Source organism: Dermacentor andersoni, chromosome 9 (genome assembly GCF_023375885.2).
Source record: "Dermacentor andersoni chromosome 9, qqDerAnde1_hic_scaffold, whole genome shotgun sequence".
Taxonomy (NCBI): domain Eukaryota; kingdom Metazoa; phylum Arthropoda; class Arachnida; order Ixodida; family Ixodidae; genus Dermacentor; species Dermacentor andersoni.
The window spans coordinates 60185647-60198922 of NC_092822.1; the positions used below are offsets into that span (position 1 = coordinate 60185647).

A 13276-nucleotide genomic window follows, 5' to 3' on the forward strand; every position below is an offset into this window, starting at 1 on the left:
TCTAGTAAGGTGCGTTCTGGTTCGCCTTTGCGCGCGACTGCATGCTTAGTAATTTATTTAGTAAGGGAGTGCTTACTGGAATTTATATGTCCGATAAAACCCTACACCTGAAAGATGTTTAGTAACGTGATATTGGAGCCAATGCTAAGAAACTGCATTTTTTCCCCTACCTACTTTTTGTCCTTTTTGCCTCCTCTACTGCCGCAATCCTTTGATCCGCAATCCTTTGAGTACGTGATCTCAGAAAGGATGCTCCACATCCGACACCAAGGTTTGTCAGTGGTGGCGCTGGCTAACACTCCCAGGATTCTAGTAAAAAACATAAATACCTCAGAAAGTAGTTGGGAAGACGGCGCCGCGGTAGCTCAATTTGTAGAGCATCGCACGCGTAATGCGAAGACGTGGGATCGTTCCCCACCTGCGGCAAGTTGTTTTTTCACCCCCTTTCATTTTTCATTAATTTATCATTTCTTTAATTCATTTAGTAAGTACAAGCAATATCCCCTATGTTATCCTTGGTGTTAATGTTTGTTGGCTTCTTATGATGCTTAATAAAGATCGGGCTAATTTTTTATTAGGTGAACTTATGCCCACAAAAGCAAGTTACACTCAAAACACAACAATAGCGGCGAACACGGTCGGCGATGATCGAAATCTGATCAGCAGATCAAGCGCGTCGGCTTCTATACATCGATCATTGAAGGTTCCAGGTAATCGCTCGTGCCCGCTAGTCATCAGAGAGTTCTACACCCTTCGCGTCGCACAGACATGTAATCAGATTACACAAGGTTCGGTGACAACTGACAGCGGGTAGAACCATGGATAACGTTCACCAGAAGCTTCTGATGACACACACGCGCGTCTTACGCTGAGCGATAACATTTGTTAGACGATGAATCGCGGTCACCTGATAATCAAGTATTCACGTGTCTATACACACACACACACACACACACACACACACACATATATATATATATATATATATATATATATATATATATATATATATATATATATATATATGTATATATATGTATATATATGGTGGCAGTGTTTGTTGGCTTTTCATGATATGACTAATAAAAATCGGGCCCCTCGGTTAACCCCCCTTCTTCTCGTTTATTACATAACGAGGGTCTCGAATCCGGCAACATTGATGCCTTCAGGTAGCATGCGTGGGTTTATTGACCAGTTGCCTTCACCCAAAAAGATCACGTTCTCGTGACGCCTGCCGCAAAAAGGGAGTTCCACGTCCGCCGCCAAGGTCTGTGAGTGGTGGCGCTGGCTAACACTCCCAGGGGTCTACTAGGACACAAATACCGAAGGACAGTGGATGGGGAAACAGCGCCGCGGCAGCTCAATTGGTAGAGCATCGCACGCGAAATGCGAAGGTTGTGGGTTCGGTTCCCACCTGCGGCAAGTTGTTCATTCATCCAATTTAATTTCCATTAATGTATCGTTTCTTTACTTCATTTATTAAGCACAAGTAGTTTCCCCTATGTTGTCCTTGCATGGTGACAGTGTTTGTTGGCTTTTCATTATATGACTAATAAAAATCGGGCCCCTCGGTTAACCCCCTTAATTCTCGTTTAAATATATATATATATATATATATATATATATATATATATATATATATATATATATGTATGATAAAGGCCGGACCCGAAATGACACTAAATCGCTGCATAAGCGCTTTTACTTCGCTGTGTATATACAGGGCGTTTAAGCGACCACTTCAAAATTTAAACAAAGAGTGCTTGTGACAGATAGCACAATTCTAGTCCATCAGCTGGTTTACTCGTAAAGGGGGACATTACTTGAAAAAAAATGCAAATGCATATAATTGACAATTAACAAAAATGTACTAATTTGGTTTGTGACTAATTGCCTCATAACACACATAAACGTCAATGAAATCCTGCTATTTTTCCTACACACTTTTATTCTTTGACCTGATTCGCTGCCGGATCCTGTGATTCAACGCTTCACTGATACACGCACATATGAGCGTGTGCGAGTGCACGCCTGCTATACATGGGTGCCGCCCTACGAGCACCCCCCCGCCCTCCCCCTTTACTGAAGAGAGACTTTAAGGTCTGGTTGTAGGCACTAACCGTTCACAGTACATCTATCCGTACTGATATCCGTTTTAATCAGTGAACGATAGAGCACCTTTCTTGAAAATCGTAGCACGTTATGACCACGACAATTATTTTAAAATCTTTGTTGCACTTAAGGTCTCGAGGTTCTCCCAGCACATCCAGCCTGATACTCTACCCATAAAACTATGGACTATCCAGTGACCTTTGTTGGCCTGAAAGAGGTTAGTCTAGGACAAACGTACAAATAGACATACCTCAAACTGAGTGAAGTTGCGAAAGAAAGCTAATCGCTTAAAAAAAAATCATGTCCAGGCATTCAGATGCGAAGACGTAACCACAGTCCTCGCCTGCTTGGGCAAAGTTGGAAGATTGTCTTTGTGCCTGCAGAGTATACCGCTTGCGTATCTCCACCTCGGGGGCCCAGAAAATTATTCAACTGAATCTGCCTGCTACTTCGCACACCGAGCAATGGGCGAGTTGGTTCGCATTTGCAATGCAAGGCGCGGTGCCAGACATGGTGCAATCCGTGAGCTTGTGCCGCTTTTTCACGTTTCGTCGAATCTAGCAGCTTCCGGGCAGCACCCCGTAGGCAACATAATTGCAGTTTTAGTTCCTCATCGCCCGACAATACTAATTAGTCTAGAAAAGCCACACTGATAGGGCATTTGCTAGGCAATCCTTCCTGGTTCCAAACACTTTTCGTCTCTTGTTTCTTATTCTCCCTGCGTTCGTACGCTGTCGCTTCCCTTGAGTAGCGCGGAAGCTATGCTCCTTGCGCGGAAGTGTTCTTTCCGTAACGAGAATTCCGTAAATTCCGTAATTTCCGTAAATTTCAGAATTCAGCAATCCCGTAACGAGCGTAGATGTGGTCCGGACATCACTTTTAGCTTCTTTTTACTTTCTTCTTCTTTTTTTCCCATCCATGACTGTAAAGGGAACTTCATCACTTTCATGACGTCCGTACTCGCGGTTATCAAGGTCATTTTTACGAGAAATTCTACTTGGGCTAGTTTGTGCATCTCTTACATGAGACACGGACACACGAAGCAGCGGTCGTCGCGGATACGCTGTGCGTCAATCCGAACAAGGCAGGAGTTTCATAGGAAGCTGAAGACGACACCCCCGTACAAGCGAAGATTCAGCTCACAACGGCGCTTGTCCTCGTCAGGATGAAGACACGTGTCCATGTCGAAACGTCGTGGTCTTCAGGCTGGGGGCTTCTCACATTCGGCGATTGTAGATGAATGTGCTCGCGGTGCGCTCGCTTGCTTTGCGCTATATACCCGTCACGTAAAAGATATCGACGTCGTGTTTCATTGACAGCTGCCAGAGAAGAAACCTCAAATTGTCTCGTATCTCGCGTCGTCGTTCAAACGTCAACGCTCTCGTCGTCGTGCCGTTGTGCCCGTCACACCGTCGTCGCTAACCTTGCCGTTGCACTAGCTACCGCTTCCGTGGGTCACAGTTCAGGCTTTTCTTTCAATGGCCGCGAATTTGAATGGCCAACGGCCCCGGAGAGCGGAAGAGGTCGGGCTAATCAATGCGATCTCCGTGTGACAACTCAGCAGCGTCCGCTGCCTCCTCGACCGTAACGAGGATGACCGCAGCAAGTGTGCGTTCGGACACACAGGCACGTAGCCCGTGAAAGCGGGCGGTGTTGGGCGGTGTGGTGAGTCGCGGCACCGCGTCTCTGGCTACCCGACTGGGGCCATCTTCCTTTCTCTCTCTCTTCCTCTCTCTCACAGCAAAACCCGGTCTTCCGTGGGGGCAAGTGCGTCCTCTCCATTGGCTCAGCGCAGCTCTCCCTTTCCCAACGGGAATTTTTCAGGAGCGCCTTCGTCCCCGTCTCTGACGGATGATACGGCGGCCTGAGCAGCTGTGTCAGTTGTACCCGCCGGTCGGTCGCACAGCACGTACCCCTTAGCCGCGACGAGAGCCGGTCGCGTGCATACCGGCGAGAGGAACCTCGCAACTTACACACTCTCGCGCCTCGAGCCAAGACGACAAGGGCCGAGCAGCCGCGGTGGCAGTGAGAGCCTTGCGCGCGTACCGGCTCGCCGTGGGTGGTTTCCTTGCTCGCTGGCTGTGGTCCGCGCGCGCTCTCCATCCCGTTACTATTGCCGATGCGTCGCGGCATTCATTAGCGAGAGCGCGCGTCAAGCTAGGGCGCCCGGGAGATATCGCACCATTCGTTCATCTGTGATCGGCGAGTCCTACCGTCCCCCCCCCCCACCCGGATTATACGTGATCTTCGCAAGCTCTTCTTGCCCTTCGCCGGATGAACTTCTCTCCGTCCTTCGAGTGGGCCCTGCGTGAGTCGAATGTGTGATCAGTGAGACCACGGTGCTACCGAGTGACCATCTGAGGAAGGCCAAGCAGCGTCGTCGTGGTCAGTGGATTATACGGGTGCGTCTTTCCTTCACTCCTGCGTTCTGTTTGTTTTGGGGTCGGTGCAACCGCACAGTGCCGGGGGAGCTAACGCCGAACGCATCGGGGCGCCCTCGCCCGATGGTCGATAACGATCAGTGGCCCTCGCTATCGATCAAGGCGACGTTCTTGTAAGGCGTATTGATTTAATCCGACCCATTCAAGAAAGGACCTCTTCGGTCTTCTTCGCGATCGCCCATAGCTGCGTCAACTGACGCTTTCACCTCGGAAGCGGTGCTTGTTTACATCGGTAGTTCCGTGTACGCTGTTATTCACTGTAGCGCTACGTCTTCATCGCGCATTTTGATGCCGCTAGATTTCAATTTTTTTCTGAAGCTGCTTAGGAATGTTTGACCTTCGTGTGAAATAGATATTGCAACTGCAGCTAGAACTCTTAGGTTAATCGGGCTTAAGAACAAATTGCGACATTTACGCTTTTTACTCTCGTCACGAAAGAAGATTTTTCGCGTCGCCGGTGTACGTAGTCGCAACTTGAAGTGACTGAAGTAACGTTCTTTTGTTAGGGGTGTATTGAACTGTGGAGCACTAGTTCTGCACCGGCCTACGTAACTGACTCTGCGATTAGAGTGTGCGGGGAGCAAGTAGCTTTCAATGCATCGCAAGCCGTCTTCGATAAGTCCCTCCGCTGCACTGTCAGCTATCTTAAGCGTACCTGGGCTTGCAGTTCTGAGAACACACATTAATCAGCGCTGCGTGCACCTCCACATATAGCGTCCGGCTATCTGCAAGATAAGCTTCGAAAGTGATAGCTCTCTAGAAGTTGATGATTACGGTATTCACGAACGAAATAACGGGACACATTTTGCGATTACCATTTCCCTGTGCCGCTGTCGGACCAGTATAGGGATGGGATTCCGAACCGGCTCTGGAGACCGACGTCGGTTTTCATGCAAGTTTTCTGCACCGCGTGACCGCGGAGAGCTCAGACAAAGAATGCTTCGCAGAAAGCAGGGGCCCATCATTAATAATCGAAGTCCGCATACATTACTTGTCCAAAGAGCGTGGGGCTTCGATGATTTAGTCGTCCTTTCGTGACTTAAGCATCTTATTGCTTGGCCAGCGCTTCTACACGAAGCCAAGAACATCGCTATTATTTATCAGCTACGGGCTTGCTTTCCATGGGCTTGTTAACGCAGCTGAAAGATATTCCTTTCGCAGGATTTGTTTAACGACATGGTAAATAAAGCCCGCCATGCAAGGCGTTATTGATAAACGATTACTTCACATTCATACAATAGAGAACTGTTCGTCCACAAAGGATAGTCGTGCGCCTGTGTAATTTCTTTGGGCCAGCATTGCAATTGTTCATAACTCGTGGTGTCCGCCACCCGTTCGTAGCCAATCGGTTGTGAGGTCTTCATTTTCAGCTGGGTAGAAGCGAGCGGGAAACGTCATTACCAGGCCGACTCAAGTGCATCGCACGACGTCAGCCTTCCTCTCATATCTCCGCCTGCCCTGTCGTGTGTGAGGCGAACCAGTCCTATGCCAAAGTCGTAGCTTATTCTTCTCAAAGCAGTGATAAATGAAAGTATGTGCGGGTCAATAAAAACTCATGTGAAAGCTGTGATCGCGGATACTATATTTGGCATCCATAATAGAATTATGTTGTAAGCTCATCCACGTTTTCTCTTTCTTTTATTTTTTCTTTTTGAGACGATATACGGACATATTGGCGCATAGATGTAGCGCCGGTTACCCATATAACATATATAGCTACAACACATAACGATGTACAACGTACAGTCAAAACAAAGTTGTGTTGTCACACACAAGTCGAGATAACAGCACGACATTACACAGACACACTGAAAGCAATAATGCGAACAATATCGCATAACAGAGGAACACTCAAGCAACGATGCGAAAAGTGTACTGGTTGAACATGAACATTCAGCGTGCAAATATTTTGCATACAAAACTTGGTAAACAGAAATGTCATGGCACAACAGCGATAACAATCAGAACTTCTTTCTGACACACATACATAGTGTTGTGGTTGCGGTGTCTGCTGGTGCAACTGTAAATATCCCAATTCGATAACTCCTGTTAATCCCCCGCCTCTTTGCATTGCATTTACTTTTCCTCGGAAGTTATTCTGTTACTCAAGAAGACCAAGTGCTTACTGATATGTGTACTATGTAATACACGGACCGTCCAATTCTCTGTTTTCTTATCAAAGGTTAACATGGATATCATCTATCGCCGTTTGCGATCCAACCCGTACTGACGAATTTCATTCTCTTTAGCTGCGCCTGTCATTTTATGGGCTACCTTTGGTTTGCTTAAGAGGTCTAACCGTAGTAAGCTGCAACCTGTTTCCGTCACTTCAGAGATAAGTCACCAATAAGTTCTGCGTTATTCTCCTACAAACATTACTAAAGGAATCTGACGCTAGTGTCTACGGAAGCTGCAAAGTATACATGGCTGTTCAGTGAGAACGGTGGTGATGGGCATTGCATGTATTTGCCTGAGCATCGTCTTTATGTAAATTGATCGTTCTTAACGAAGTATTGTGTTGTGAATGGGACAACTCGCTTTGAGTACGCATGTGGGAACATAATAAATGCTTGCCGTGCCTAAAAAACTGCGAGCGTTTGTAAATTTTGAGAGATAAAGCGTAATAGATAACGTCACAACAACGTTTGAAGCGGCAAATAAGAAGATTAGGCGAATCCATCGACTAACCGTCATTGCCACGGTAGTGAAAACGATCGCAGCGCCGAGTTCCCTCTAGTGATTTTTCTAGGAAACTGTCATTATATCGGTGTTATCATCTTCAGTCGCATTGAAACAGATTATTTGAGTTCGATTGGCTTGGAACTGCCGTTTCGAATGCACTGGGAAGATCTGGCAGTTTCAGTACGCAGCAAGCGACAAGTGCGCGTGCCACAAAGCGTGCTTGTGCAGGTCGTTGCTTCATGTATGCTTGCGTTGCTTCAAGACATATAGCATAAAGCCAGAACGTGTAAGTTAGGCAGTCTTACTACTGCGTATGCGAACACACCTACGTAGGCAGGAGCATTACAGGTCCGCAGTATGTCTGCGCAGTACATTCAGCGCACGCGGGTCGGACATTTGTTGTTTTACGCGTGGACGCTATATCGCACGCTATATATATATATATATATATATATATATATATATATATATATATATATATATATATATATATGGAGATTACGAGAAATCAACGTGTATAATCGACTAATTAACGATTACTTACTAACTTTTAAATTAATTACGTTACAAACAAATTGCAGTTTGCGAATCGTAGACGGCGAGTTCTCAAGGCGTATCCACTTGGAACGAATTTTCAGGATAGAACCAGTTTCGAGATATTCATTCACAAGGTGTGCAACAAAACACGTGGACATTCCAGTTCCTTTTGTGTTTCAATGCATAAAACGACGGTTTGTTAGCGAAGTAAGTGGAACGATAAGGCATTTTCTTCGGAAGTTTCACGGCACCTTAAAGTCGTTTCAAGTGGATATATACGCTCTGCGATCTCACCGGCTCCCACCAATATCGAGTGGCATCCGCCGGTTATTCTCGCGATTGACCTTTTTTTTTTCTTACCTCGGAGGTACTCCACAGGTGTGGTTTCAGACCCACGAGGAATGGATCTGTAGCTTCATTCTTTTCGATGAGAAACTCCGCCGTCTTTTCAACGACTCGTTTAGTAGCCAGCTCGCCGCAAAGAGAACACTCTCGCTACCTGCGTGCAGGCGTCGACCGAGCCCTATGTCCCTTACATTCTCAGTGTCTTGGCTCTGTGTCGCACAGCCGACCAGAGCATGTCGCAGGACGATAAGGTTCTGAATGTCCTGAAGGATGTAGCTGACGACGCCTTCAATATACTTGCATTCAACAACGGTGCAAGCACTTACGACATTATCAAAGAATGCCGCCGCCTCTCCCAGTGCTTCACGTGCCTACCCAAAACGGCTGCGACGTCGCATCGTCTTGTCTTGCGACGAGCTCTCACACCAGCCTTTCCGATACGACAACCACAGCCACACTGTTCGTCGTGAACTCGAGGTGGCCTAGTAAGCATCCAAACCAATAATGTTACGTGTAATTCAGGTACGAGGTTATATACGAGGTATGTTTGCATATTTATTCAAAACGCGACCAAGATTGGGATCGTCATTGTTGTTGTCATTGTTGGTGTTGTTGACCTGAGTGGTCGTGGAGCATTGAAGGATTGGCCATGAATCGGGTGATTAAATTAAGCGAATTAAAAAAAAAAGAACAAGGGAATTGACAGTTTCAATGCTAGAACTTAGAAAGTGGAGTTTTTGTGAGACGAAAAAAATAATCAAAACAGTCATAAGAAAACCGCGAAATAAAATAAGAAGGAAAATAACTAATTATATATATATATATATAAATGAACATGAGAACTATGGTGGGGAAGGGGACGATGAGTCTAGCATCGTAATCGATTAGTTTCAGTGAGGAGATTTTGGATTGTCAACCACACATTTCTGTGGCTGAAACCATATAGAGGCTCCACTAACTAGTGGTACTACTTCTCGTCTTTCTCGGTGCTGTTGTAATCGCACCGCTGACTCCCGTCATTGCAATCCCACCGCTGGCACGAGTTGTTGCAATCTCAGCGCCGACGCCCGTTGTTGCAAATGGGTCGCAAGCCCCAAGGGTAGCGTTGGCCTGGCGGCCTGGGGCACAACTGGAAGCATCCGAAGGTCCTGGCAAAGCATGAGTCGACTGCTAACAGAACAACTAGTTTATTCTAGCATCGCAAAAGAGCGGGCGGTCAGGTCGACCGAAGTGGAGAGACGGGAGAGCACGTAACTCGACGGAAGAAATCGGAGCCTCTCTCTTGGCGTCCGGGGGCAGCTGCTCTTATACTCTCGGAGTCGAGGGCAAGAGGAAGGCCTCGTGACGAGACCACGTGACGGCGGGCACGGACAGGCTGAGAGACACGTTGAGACTAGTGTAGTGACGCATCCGCCAAGCCGGCGCCGTGGTCAGACCTCCTCGCTTCACACTTGGGGAGCTCCTCTCCCCGGCTGCCGCACTTTGACAAGCGTGGGCACACACACACACACGCACACACGAAGACACGTGGCACTGAAACACGCCTGGACGCGCTTGGCGGGGAGGCTTTGCGGCAGCTCCGAACGGGCCAAAATGTCCGCCGTTTTGAACGAAGCCCCGGCGTCCGTTGCATCCGCGCCGGCTATACCGCGCGTCGTAGGCGAAACGTAACAGTGCCTTCACCGCAGGCCCGCTGAGGCGGCCTTTACCTGCGGTCGTTCAGTGTCAATACACTATGAAATACGTGATGTCACGCTTATGTACCAGGGCTAATGTATTGTAGCAATAGGCAGGACAGTACGTAAGAAATGCAGACTGATGACAGAGTTTGAGATATGATGAGATTCGATTCTCCTCCGCTCATTATCGACATTCCTGCGGCTCATGTCAAATGTAGATGCACGTTTGTATCGTGGCTGTTTTTGCTTTTCGAGAAATGGAGTTCGTAGTCTTTGCGAATCCTGTTTTCCGTGTCCCTTCTGTGTACGTGTTTCTTGCGTGCTGCCCTGCGTAGACTTACAATATGAACAAACTAAATTTAAATTAAAGTCGGGTATATTACGCTCCGAAACCACGACATGATTGTCAGACGCGCCATAGCGCGCGACACCGGAATGAATCTGACCCCCTGGGGTTCCTTAACGCGCACCTAATTCTAGGTGCACGAGCACTTATCTAGTTTGTCCCGATCTAAATGCGGCAGCTGTGAGCAGGATCGAACCCGCAACTTCGAGCTTAGCAGGGCAACGACATTGCCGCTAAGCTACCACGGCGCCTAATTAGCGGCAAGCCAAAATTTTACTCAGGCTGTCGTCATGAAATTCAAAGATTTAAGCTTGATCTTCATCTACTGATGTATTAATCATCCTGTTTCCATCGCACTGTTGAAAATATATTTTTCTAAGAATACTCTACCACCTGGAAATAATTTATTGTTTAACTGAAATGTCCCGAAAGTTCAATTAATATGCTCTTGCAAAACTTCTGGCAACCATAAGCATACAGCATTCAGTCAATATTAGCAAATCGCACTTTCGTGGTGCTTTTTAGTTAGTTAGTTAGTTAGTTAGTTAGTTAGTTAGTTAGTTTGTTTTTTTGTTTGTTTGTTTCCCTCCAAGGGTGGCTCATATCCACTATGGATGATTGGCTAAGAATCGGGCGATTTAAAAAAAGAAGGATTATACGAGGCTTAAGCACTACTGGGAAATGTTTAATAGCTAAAAATAATGAAGTCTGATAAAATTTCAGAATTCAGCAAGGAACTCGTCCTGATTGAATTGTACACTTCTCAACAGCTGCACCAACATCCCTATGATAATGTCCTAAAGAAGAGGCTCCCAAAGATAGAATATCGCGAATTGTTACATTCAATCCAGCAGCATGAGATTTTCCTACGAATGTATTTTTCCTTAATCGTGAAAAACAGCGACATGACAGGAAGACGTGTTCTATTGCTTCGTCCTCACCACAGTATGAGCACCAGGAGGAGGGTGCCAGACCAGATCCACGCAGATAACAGTTTAACGTAGGTATTCGACATCGGAATTTGGTCTGTACAAGGTGCCTTTCTTCTTGTTCTTTGTTGGCTATACAGATATTTTATGAAAAGGCCTTACAGATAAGGCCGTTGGCAAGGCGAATACAGTGTGCCGCTATAACGTGGCTCTCAGAAGAACAATTACCGAAAATTCGTTCACTAACTTTTTATGGTAACTTTGGGGAAAGTTGCTTAAATTTCTACCTAGGAAGCAGTCACATTTAACATGGCCGTTCTTGAAAGCGTGCCGCAACCTTTAACTGAGCACTACTGCACTTGCATTCTTTAGCGTTCACACGTGACGTTACGTGACCTCGCCGCGGAGACACAGCTGGGGCGAACGTATGTGAACAGAACGACGCGAACCTATTTACTTTGAGTGTTCAAGTATTTAGTTGTTCTAGACATTAGCATCGCATGGCTGAAGAGACGGGAACAAGAGGGATTGCACCACAGCCTCACAACACAAGGCTCCCATCTCCCAAAAGTATATAATGTGCAGGCATTCTGAAAGATAATTCACTCGACAAATATCACGTAGAACTGTATATGTAAATGAATGGAGCTGTAATGTATATCACCATGTGTATATATATATATATATATATATCATAAGAAGCCAACAAAAATTGACACCAAGGACAACATAGGGGAAATTACTTGTACTTACTAAATGAATTAAGGAAATGATAAATTAATCGAAATGAAGTGAAAACAATATAATCCATGTTCATTTCCATTAATTTATAATTTCTTCAATGCATTTAGTAAGTACAAGTAACTTCCCCTATGTTGTCTTCGTGTCAGTGTTTGTTGGCTTCTTATGATATGCCTAATAAAAATCGGGCCCCTCGGTTAACCCCCTTTATTCTCGTTTTTTACCATGTATATATGTAAGCTATACGTTCAGCTAATGCGACAAGGATATCAATGACGTGAACGTAACAATTAACGCGTGATAAAAGAAAGCAACCACGTCTGGTACAGCAGGAAGGCACTACACTTTTAGAACAAGAAGTTTTTATCATACTGAAGAGATAGAGAGATAATTTAATTGAAAGAAGGCAGAGAGGTCGGCCTGAGCTAAGGTGCTCTAGCCTGCTACTCTGCCCAGGGGGAGGGGGAACGGGGACATAAAGATGTGATGAGGGATGATGATGACATAGCAAGAGGGATACGCAAAGATGAAAGCAAGTTCAACACTCTGATGATAAACATTCACAAATGTCATCCATGAAGCCACAATCAGGTTTCGCCTCAAGTCTGTAGTCACCAATTTGAACTTAAATATAGAGGCGTTAGGAAGAATCATTCAAAGAGCGCTTACTTAAGAGTTGAAGTAATACCACATTCGGGGGGCTGGGGGCATCCCATAATTTTTGCCTGGCCGTGGGACATACCAGAATCCTGAGCGCATGCCTTACCTGCATAAGTCACACATTCAGCAGGTAAATGTCCGTTTTTTTTTTTCAGCCGCAATCGCTAATTAAGCAAGATATCCAGGGCACAACCGAAACAGGACACGGCACCATTCACTTACTCACCAACGCTGCCACAACAAAAAAGCAGTACCGTTTATAAGTCAGCGTTATCCGAGGCGCAGCTTTCAACGGATATATTATCTCAGCGCCAACTCTCCACCGGAGTTCTCAGTTTCTCTACGTCTTCATTTCACGGGAGAACAGGAGACTCCAGCGGCCCACAACCTCCCTATTACAGCCAGCGGCACGGCGAACACTGACGTAACATATGCCGCAACAATTCTCACCATCGCATCGGCCCACGGTATCGCTTCACCCTTCCCTAACGCTCTGGCACGTGAATGAGACATCAACAGCCTCTTAAGCGCCGATAAAAGCGCATCCAGGGAACATTACGAACACGCGCCTACGACCCCGTATGGCGCGTACATTAAATACAATTGAGCTGCAAGGGTGGCAAGGCAACGAAATTGTAGTGGCAGTGCTTGCACGACTCTCAATCTCGCGTCCGCTATTTTTTTTCCCCTGCCGCGATCATCCCTCATTAACATAATTCCTCCGAAGACAAGCTCTTGAAAAGCGCTAATCGCCTTCCTATCACCTGGCGCCGCTTCATCGCTCCCAGCCATGCAGCTGCACTT

General features: G+C 46.3%; 1 protein-coding gene across 1 annotated transcript in view; it reads left to right on the forward strand.

The window, feature by feature from the left end:
• Window positions 1-4018: 4018 nt before the first annotated feature.
• The window catches only part of LOC126528089 (prolyl 4-hydroxylase subunit alpha-2-like), an 87588-nt gene continuing 78330 nt past the window's right edge, over window positions 4019-13276 (forward strand). The window contains exon 1 of the mRNA XM_050175952.3: window positions 4019-4514. The gene's annotated coding sequence lies outside the window, so the exon portion shown is untranslated. The remainder of the gene's footprint in view (window positions 4515-13276) is intronic.